This window comes from Camponotus floridanus, unplaced genomic scaffold, assembly GCF_003227725.1.
Source record: "Camponotus floridanus strain SB8 unplaced genomic scaffold, Cflo_v7.5 scaffold69, whole genome shotgun sequence".
Classification (NCBI taxonomy): Eukaryota; Metazoa; Arthropoda; class Insecta; order Hymenoptera; family Formicidae; genus Camponotus; species Camponotus floridanus.
In genome coordinates this window covers 253,773-263,631 of record NW_020229837.1, presented here as the reverse complement: position 1 = coordinate 263,631, position 9,859 = coordinate 253,773, and the positions used below count along the sequence as shown (strand labels likewise).

The 9,859-nt window shown below is 42.6% G+C and overlaps 1 long non-coding RNA gene across 1 annotated transcript in view; it reads left to right on the top strand.

The window, feature by feature from the left end:
• Positions 1 to 775: 775 nt before the first annotated feature.
• LOC109610606 overlaps positions 776 to 9,859 on the top strand; it is a 50,616-nt gene continuing 41,532 nt past the window's right edge. The window contains exons 1-2 of the long non-coding RNA XR_002192942.2: positions 776 to 1,038; positions 5,233 to 5,776. This is a non-coding gene — a long non-coding RNA (uncharacterized LOC109610606). The remainder of the gene's footprint in view (positions 1,039 to 5,232; positions 5,777 to 9,859) is intronic.

Here is a 9,859-nt window from a genome sequence, read left to right as displayed (position 1 = left end):
ACAAACGTATCAACCAAATACTGAAATTTTTATTTTGATTATATATAATATTCTCGATTTAATGGAAACATGTGTGGCAGTAATATTTGATAAATTTTTATTCTTATGATTCTCAACAATTTTTTTTTTATACTTAATTAATATATCTCTTAACATTTCTAAAGAATGAAATTATAATAAAAATAAAATGATTTCTACATACATAGAAACATATACATGCCGCAATTAACAAATTCAACAAACGTATCAACCAAATACTGACTATATAAAACATAGAAATTTAAATAATACATTGCACACATTTTTGCCACACAATCAAGAGGAAATAGAAAAAAAGCTTTAAGAAGGCGTAAAAAGAATCCCCGCAAAAAGGGTGCAATTGGAAAGCTTCATTATGCATGCCGCTTATATACGCGTCGATCGACGTCCGCCGGAATAATTGCGCATTTTCACTCCGTGGAAAATGAAGTTAGGGATTTCATTATCTAAAGTACAGATAGCGGGACTGACAGCCTTTATCCGCGGATGTTATCTCGCGTTCTTTTGATTGACAGCACGTGCGCCGGGGGTTTCCCATCGCGGGCGGGCATCGCCGACGAGGGTATCGGCGGGATATTCGCGCGGAAGGGCCCCCGGTGCGCCGGGCGAACGTCGCCCATCGCTCCCGTGGTGGGGCGAAAGGGATGAAGGAGCGCGGGAGAGGGGGGAGAACGAGAGGGCGAGAGGGAGAGGGAGAAGTCGGACGGGCGTCGCGACGCTGCGCGGTAGCGCCACGAACTAAAAGTCCGGGCGCCACCGCGCGCCAGTGCCGAGCCCGCGATCGTGGCGAGCGTACGCGTATCCCGTGCGTACCGTGCATGTATCTCTCGCGCGCGCGCGCGCGTTTAAACACACGGCTCTCCGATCCCTGACACGCGTCGTGCGTGCGAGCGACCGCGCGGAATTCAGTAGTCCTTCGTCGGTGCTGAGTCTCCGGTCGCCGACGATCGCTCCGAAAAAAAATTGCCGGCGTTTCCGCTCCAGGATTCGCAAGGAGAGGTCGATGTCGATTTCCGAGTCCCGGGGTCTCGAGGTGTCTTTCTCCACCGGTCACCCTTCGGGGATGACGTTTCCTCCTGGACGACGAGGAATCCGCGATTTTTCCCTCTCGATCGTCCCTTTCTCCTTTTTTCCCCGTTTCTCTCTCTCTCTTTTTTCTTCTCGTTTCCGACCCTTTTCCATCGCTTCTGCAAATCGGGGGAGATAGTAATGTGACGTGACTCTGGGGGTGCATCGGGGGATTTCCCAACTGAGATTCGCATCTCTCGATTCCTATTCGACGTCAATCCACCGCGGTCGCGCGGCAGCTTAACGAGTTCCGCGGCTTTTTATCGGTCGGCTGTTCGGCGGTGATTGGAATCGGGCGGACGTCCCGGTTGGATTCCCCTAGTTTTCATCGGCAAAACGATCGGTGTCGATGCAGCAACGGTGGAAGAGCCGTCGGCTGGTGCCGACAGGTGTTTTTGCTAAGTAAACAACTGGCTGAATGATAGATGAAGCACGTAGCTTCGTGACGATTCTCCTAACGAGCAGCGGGCCAGGACCCTTTGATATCGATGCGATTTCCTGATCTTCATGATGCAACAGTAATTCCTCGAATTGTAAATTCACGCGCAAGAGAGACCGATGATCCTCTTGCTCTTCCTCGGGAGTGAGAATTTCATTCTCGATTTGTCTCTGGAATTACGATTACATCGACTTCGTCCCGCGATCGATTTCGATTTTTTTGAAGCCAACATTTTTATCAAATCACTCGAATGTCCCGCTGACCTAATTCGCGGTGCGCGTGCTTTATTTCTGTTAACTTTGTTTCTCGCGTTTCCCGTTTAAAAGCGACCTTTTCGCGACTTGCGCGGTAATTACGCGAATGACATTTAATATTCGTTCAATTAATCCGATCCAGCGTTTCCGAGGGCGTCGCTTATGACGTTTCACGAGCGTGGCTGGGCTTGTCATTTCCCGGCGTGACAGAAACTCGCGCGATATTCCGAGGCACAAACGAAAGTGAACGGAACATTTTTGCACGAGCGCGTTTCAAAGTTACCCCTTCCGCGAAAGCGGCGCTTCCTAGTTAACTCTCGTTAGCTCTCGAACGCGTCTCCCCTCGAGTTAATCGCAACGCGAGTATCCCGTATGCGGGATGAGCGCGTTTTAACGAGCGTTTTTCAGTTAACGCGACAGTCCCACAGTCCTCGTACCCTTCGGGCCACCAGGACCAGCCCGCAGGACACACATCCTAACTGCCTGTCTGCCACGCGTCGGCTCGATTCCCCCCAGGCTCGGTGAGCTAGAACCGCCCTATTAGCAAATTCGATTCGTTGCGGTAACTTGGGCTCCTAGCTGTGAAACGGGTAGTTAACGATTTTTCGTCGAGCGACCCCCCCGGTTCGCTCTTTCGAATCGACGCTGGCGAAATGTATATCTTGGAAACGTGACGAGGATGTAGCAGGAGACGGGAAATATTTTCACGATGTAACGAAATGTTATTAAATAGCGACTTCTCTTTTCTCGCTTCCATGACGAAAATTGCTCCGCTCGTTAAAAGCGAAGCTATCCAGTTTCAAAGGGTGAAACATAGGGAGAGAGAGATGGAAACCGATGAATTGGCGAGCTGCTTTTTTTTACCCTTTTTTTTTTTTTTTTTTTTTTTAATCGGGAAACGCGGCGGAGGAGGGATCTGACGTTTATTCAAGTTCCTCACGGAAATGTCAATTATCGCGTAATAGAAAAAGAAATGCGCGATCATCTCGCCGCAAAGTCAATAAAATTGCTTATCGGGACCCCGCCAAGACTTTTAACTTTCCTGAAAGCCGATAAATTCATCGGATCCTACTTTCCTACGCGGATACGCATCCCTACCTGTACGGTTTGTCGGCGTAAGTTTTAAACTAGTAAAACTCTCTTCCTGCCTAAAACGTGAGAAGACGTATAAGTAAATTCGATTTAATAGCGTAAGTTGGACCATACATCACGATTAAAGCAGAACCAACTCCGTCCGGGCTTTTTACCGGAAAAAGAAAAGGGAAACGATGTTGTATCGAGAAAACCGATATCGTGAAATTGCAAATTTTATCGCTGCATGATACTTAACGAACTCCAATGACGTTAATGGTGTTTGTTATAAGATAGCCTTCTTAATATCTTCGTACATTGACATTATCTACTCGAGTATTTTTAAACGCATTCTACTTATGGTGCTTTATGTTGTGATCAACTATAGGGAAAATACATCGGGAGGTAATGTTATAGCCTGTCTCGGAGTGATGTATTGAATGTTTGAACGCGCCAGAAACCATAACATCCGTAATAGAGTAAACCGGGATCTTGCTGAGCACAGGATGCCACCAGATGTTTGCCGACGAGATATTTGAGTGAAAAAGTAAAAGTTTGTGAAAATTCCGTGTCATTTATTATCATACTTTTTATCATATTTTTTATTATTGAATATGAGGCGATAAGGAAAAGGAATGTAATATCGAAAGATGAAGGCACTCGGTATAAATTCTTTAATGTTTGCAATTTTATTTCTACCGGTACCGTATAATTTATACATCTTTGTACCTCGATAAATAACGTCTACAAAATTCTTGATCGTTCCCGTGTTCGTATTAATGTGACTTTCATAGTTCAATAAATAATCCAAGTGAAGTACAATAGAGAGGCAATAACAGTATCATTGGAATTCTTTTTGCGGGTAAAAAGTTGGTAATTCGTATAAAAATGATGCGGCTTCGAGAAAGACGTACCATCGCGAATCCTCATCGATTGATTCGTCTGACCATAAAACTGTAATTTATCAGCTAAAATAAAATACCGTTTCACGATAATTTTCTATAACGATATTCAGTTTCTGAAAGACTGAAATTGACATTTTATTGGATATTTTCTTCAAGAACTTGTAAACAATTTACAATTTATTTGCGCGCATTAATTTTTTTCCGTAATATATGTATAATGATTATCGTTCTAAAAAATATCGAGATGAAATAAGTATGGCAGCGTTGTGGAAGAGAAGGCAAAGATGTGGGAGGTCGAAATTATCGGTCAGGTGGAAAGGCTGCTTCGTTCTCGTAGATTCTTTAAACTTGCCCGAGCTTGAGATCTTTTAAACTTGAGTACCAAGTTGGCGGGGCCAAGTATGGAAGAACGCCACGGAGACTCCGGCAATTAATCACTTAGTGGTTTTATTCAATTACGTCTCGTTGCGGACCCAAGTCGAGTGCCGTTGAAAGTGGTGAGAGAGAAAGAGAGAGAGAGAGAGAGAGAGAGAGAGAGAGAGAGAGAGAGAGAGAGAGAGAGAGAGAGAGAGAGAGAGAGAGACGGAAGGAATGCGCCAAGGCTTGGCGAAGACAGTACAGGGCTACCGAAGGAAGTTACCGGAGAGAAACGACCGGGGAAGCTTTCGGAAACCTCGCAAAAGTGTTATTCGAGACCGGGAGGATCGCATCGCGGTTGGCCGCAACGATGGCATGGCGTCGTGTCGCATCGCATCGCATTGCCTCGTTTTCCTGACGGAAAGCCACCATCTGCTACGCGCACTTGTGTGTCCCGAGTTCATCGATCATCGGCGACGATAGTAAGACTCTAGGAATTCGATGACCCGCCGTGATATCCTTCCTCGTGAGAGCTTATGTAGATGGAAACAAATTCGCGTGGTTCGTTAGAGACGTATTCAGTGCGTTTTTCGCTTCTTCCTCACCTTTCAGGGATCCTTCATGGCGTGTCTTTACACGTCCGACATACATCCCTATCTTTCTTCGCCAACATCAGCCTCGGTTTCGAGGTGGCGCGCGAGAGAGAGAGAGCATAACCATGTCGCTATATTTTATCCCATCACTGGAGTCTAGGACGCGAAAGTTGGGACAATCCTCTCGCGCGAGTTTGCACTCTCGTTTCATCATCGTCTCCGGCTGGTCCACTGGTCTATATCCACCGGGCGATATCCCCGTTGGCGATCCCTTCCGCTTCCGTTCTCGCCGCTTTAATATCCCGCGCCACGATCGAGAGAGATTCCCGTTGGAGCGCGAATCCGGAGGGTTTTCCTCAAGATACGGAAATAGGACGACCTGACCGAATGGAGAAAGACGACGCTCGAGACCCCGACTGCCACTCTTGGCGATAAAGCGCCATTATTGCGTTTTACCATCGGCTTTGGCGGCGGTAAAGTCGAACAGCCCTCCTCTCTATTTCCAGAGAACGAACGCGGGAGCGGACGTCGACGGAGGACCGTCGCGAGGATCCGCGATCGTCAGTGAACAGGTGACGTGATCCGTACAAAGGAGCGCTCTTCTACCGCGTCCCAGGTAACTCGCGGCCGGATCTCTCGCGATCGGGCGAGCGGACGAGAGGGGGACAAGTGATATGAGTGCCGAACGCCGGATCTTTCGTGACGTTAAACGGCGATCGAGTCGCGAGCGTTACCAAGGAAATACCATCGAGTGATCGGCACGCGAGCAAGACCGGATATCGCGCGCGAAGGGGAGACGAGTGGATAGCGAGAGGGAAAGGGAAAGAGCGAAGGACGGGAAGAACGTAATAGCAGTGTGTTCTCGTTTTGGTTGCGTGAGAGAGGAAAGCGGACCCGTCTACGCGTGCGGCGAGAAACGAGAAAAGTGAAGACGAGCTGGAGGACGGCCGGGTGAAAATAGCCTCGAGGCGGGAAGGAAGGTGAAAAAGATGATGCGGTGCCATCCGATCGTTCTCCTCGCCGGCCTGCTCACCGTCGTCCGTGCTCAAGGTCAGTCTGTTGCCCGGCATTCCTTATCTTTTTTTATTACTTACTCTTCGTTTCCCCACTATGGCGCAATTATGTCTTACTTTGCGTCCCTCCCCCCTTCTAGCCCCCCCCCCGTGTACCCCCGGTGCCGGTTTGTACTTTGGCGATATTTTTCCCTGTTCACACGCGAGAGACCGTTTTGAGGATCTTTCCGACGAGATCGCTCGTTTCTTTCTCCCTGCGAAGATTAAAGGCGCCCATTCGTTAAAACGTGTCTTTCGTTTTATACGAAAAATGTCGTTAAAATTTATAGAGATTTCTCGCTAATTTAATCACGCGAACTTACATGATAATCGTAAAGCGCTGTTCAAGAAAGAAAATTACCCCTGGAGGCTAGGGAATTTGTTTAATTGGCGTTACTTATTCGAAGTATAAAAATGGATTCTATTGCGCGAGTTAGCTGTAACGTATTGTACTTTGCAAAAATTTCAACCCTAATACAGTCAAACCTGGTTAAGTGAGATCGCAAGGGACAGCTCATTTGATTCCACTTAAAGAGATATCTCACTTACTCAATTTCTCAATTATCCAGATTCAAAACGCGTATGTCTCACTTATAATTATCAAGTAAAAATACGCACATAAATTAAGTATTCAAATAAACTTTATTATGCAAATAAGCACTATGTCATTACACATGTGAAAAAATGTACAATGTAATGCATTGTAAAAAAATTTATTTAAAAAATATCTGTCATTTTCGATAACGCCATACACGTTGCAATGTAAAAACGATAATAATCTTAGTTACAGAGGTTTTCTATGAGGTTATAGAGGTAATTATTACTAAATATTAGTCTCAGTTAAAGAGGTCGGGCATTTCTACTTACAGAGGTTTTTTGATGCAAAAATGTTGGGACCTTAGAAATAATTTCAGTAATAGAGATTTCCCTCTTATCCAAGTCCCACTTAACCAGATTTGACCGTATTACATCATTGGCTAAAAATATAGTCGCAAAAGCAAATTTACCAAATTTTTTATGTACACATAAATCTTTTAGCAGAAAGTAAAATTCAAAATTCGGCGCAAAGATGACGCGAATTTTAATTGCACGCCTCTGTCACATAAACGCTTCGTAATTCGCGAAAGTTTTTCAAACACGATTCTTTCTGCGGATTAAAAAATTATAAGCCTCTAATTGACGATATCTTTTTAATATTAATTTATCGAGGATAATATTTTTTTTTCTATATTTTTTCAAAAATCAGTAGGTATCCCATAAGTTTGCGCATTGTAATTATTTCTTGAAAAATAACTCGACGACATCCTTTCATAGATGTTCTATTAATTGCACGCCTCTGTCATATTCGTAATTCGTGAAAGTTTTTCAAACACGGTTCTTTCTGCGGATTAAAAAATTATAAGCCTCTAATTGACGATATCTTTTTAATATTAATTTATCGAGGATAATATTTTTTTTTCTATATTTTTTCAAAAATCAGTAGGTATCCCATAAGTTTGCGCATTGTAATTATTTCTTGAAAAATAACTCGACGACATCCTTTCATAGATGTTCTATTAATTGCACGCCTCTGTCATATTCGTAATTCGTGAAAGTTTTTCAAACACGGTTCTTTCTGCGGATTAAAAAATTATAAGCCTTTAATTGACGATATCTTTTTAATATCAATTTATCGAGGATAATATTTTTTTCTATATTTTTAAAAAAATCAGTAGGTATCCCATAAGTTTGCGCAATGTAATTATTTCTTGAAAAATAACTCGACGACATCCTTTCATAGATGTTCTATTAATTGCACGCCTCTGTCATATTCGTAATTCGTAAAAGTTTTTCAAACACGGTTCTTTCTGCGGATTAAAAAATTATAAGCCTTTAATTGACGATATCTTTTTAATATCAATTTATCAAGGATAATATTTTTTTCTATATTTTTTAAAAAATCAGTAGGTATCCCATCAGTTTCCGCATTGTAATTATTTCTTGAAAAATAACTCGACGACATCCTTTCATAGATATTCTACGAATCTAATAATACATGGTACGCTGAATATTTAAAATTTACGCGAATTTCTCGTAAAAGCTTTTTTCATACACGCTCAAAATCTCCTATACATGATAATACTGGGATTCTCCGTATTACGTTGTACGAGCTTATCGCCGCGGGATAAATCACATTTGTCGTCGGTATAGAATCTTGCACGACGCAACTTTTCATCCATGTCGGATATTTCGTTCGCGAGTGAAATTTGTTTAACACACCATTCAAGTCTATTTCCCTAACAATGGCGCACACGTGCCGACATTCACCGTGTAACACCGTGGTTTCACGCGTATCTGCTGACGTCTACCCATTGTCGCGGGTCGGCCATTAATCATCGTCGCGCGAGGACGCTTCCTAAAAGCAACAACAATATTATTTCGCCAGAGTGGCCGCGCGATTTTCTCCCGGGAGGTGGGACGCCCGGAGGAGGGAGGGAGGGAGGGAAGGTGTTTTTGTTTTTAAACTAACCAAGTTTTTTACAGACACACACACACGGGCATTACCCGCAATATTGCGCGGGAGTATTTCCCGTCCCGTTTCCCGTGCGACTCCCCTTCGCGCAGAGGCTCCTCTCTCTTTAATCGGCCGCTCTTGAAGCGCGGCAGAAACGCGGAAACGGCAACGGAAATAAGAGCGGCTGGGATGCGCACTCTCAGGGCGGGATGATGTTTATTTGGTAGGAAATTTTATACCTCGGGCTCGTATCTCTTTCGGAATGTGTTTGGACGTTTTTCCACGATGAAACTTTCCTCGCGTCGATGAGAATTTTATGACTCCGAAAATACCTTCGCGCCTAATTCTCGTTAGGTTTTTCGTAAGTAGGGTTTAAATTTAGACTTCATCGGTTGTCGATGGGATATGCGGAAGGGATATAATTATCAACTCAGATAACTGTACAAATAACGTTGACATTTGACTACGGATTACATCGTTAAACACCGGAAATTGTTTCTCATCTCTTATTCTCATCATTCTCAATTTTACGAGTCGTATTTAGAATGTGACGAAATAATTTGACATTTTTTCCAAAGTGTCCTTCCGTTGCATAAAGGTAGATATTAAAAGACAGTAGTATTTATAGCAATTTTGGGACTCACTGTAAGAATTGATTAAAACAATAAGTGCTTATATCAGTGTCTCACAAATCGCTTTCTTTTTACTTTGGCCTTTAGTATTGTCCGTTATTAAAATATTTATATAAATATATATCGATGGTCTTGGTACACAAATATCTTGTTTTAGCGTGCAACACAAAACATAGAGATTATCGGTGACATTTACAAGTCGTGGATGCTTTCACCAAATTGATTTTCCGGGGTTTCGCTCGCTGTTTGCCCATTTAATTATGCGCGCCATTATTCCTACGTTGCAAATAATGTAGCCCGGCGTTTATTAACTTTTTACGAGACTCCAATTTTTCGAAAATAATTTTCGCATAATATGCATGAATTCATAGCGACCATACTATTGTCGCGTTTCCGCGTCTATGGCTAAATTTGTGACTTTTAATGGATAATATAATACCGGTATGAAAAATGGCTTATTATTCGTAATTTCAACACAATAATCTCTTTTGCCTTTACATAGTTTACCTATTTAGTTTAATTATTGTTATAGCGAGGGAATATATGTTCAACAATTTTCCATCATTTTTTACGGATTTTTGTCCATTTCGAGCTAAACAATGTTTTTTACGCTCTTTAAAAATTATCCACCGCTCTGTTTAAGGATGTTTTGTATGTACAATCCCAGTAAAAAGTAACTGAAAATCAATATTGACGAATATATCCACTTTTGGTGTATTTTGAGTACGAGAAATTGTGTGGAATATTATAATTTGATATTAGCTACAGTGCAGAGATGTATTTTTTAATATTTATTGCGTTTTCATTGAAATATTTTGAATTTTGTTAATCGAAATGATTAACTTTTGGCAGAGAATTTCGCCTTGTGACAGATACATGGCTAACTTCATTGATTATATTTAATATCTTTTTAACCAGTTAGTACTTGTATACTATTATTTGACCAAATATTTTT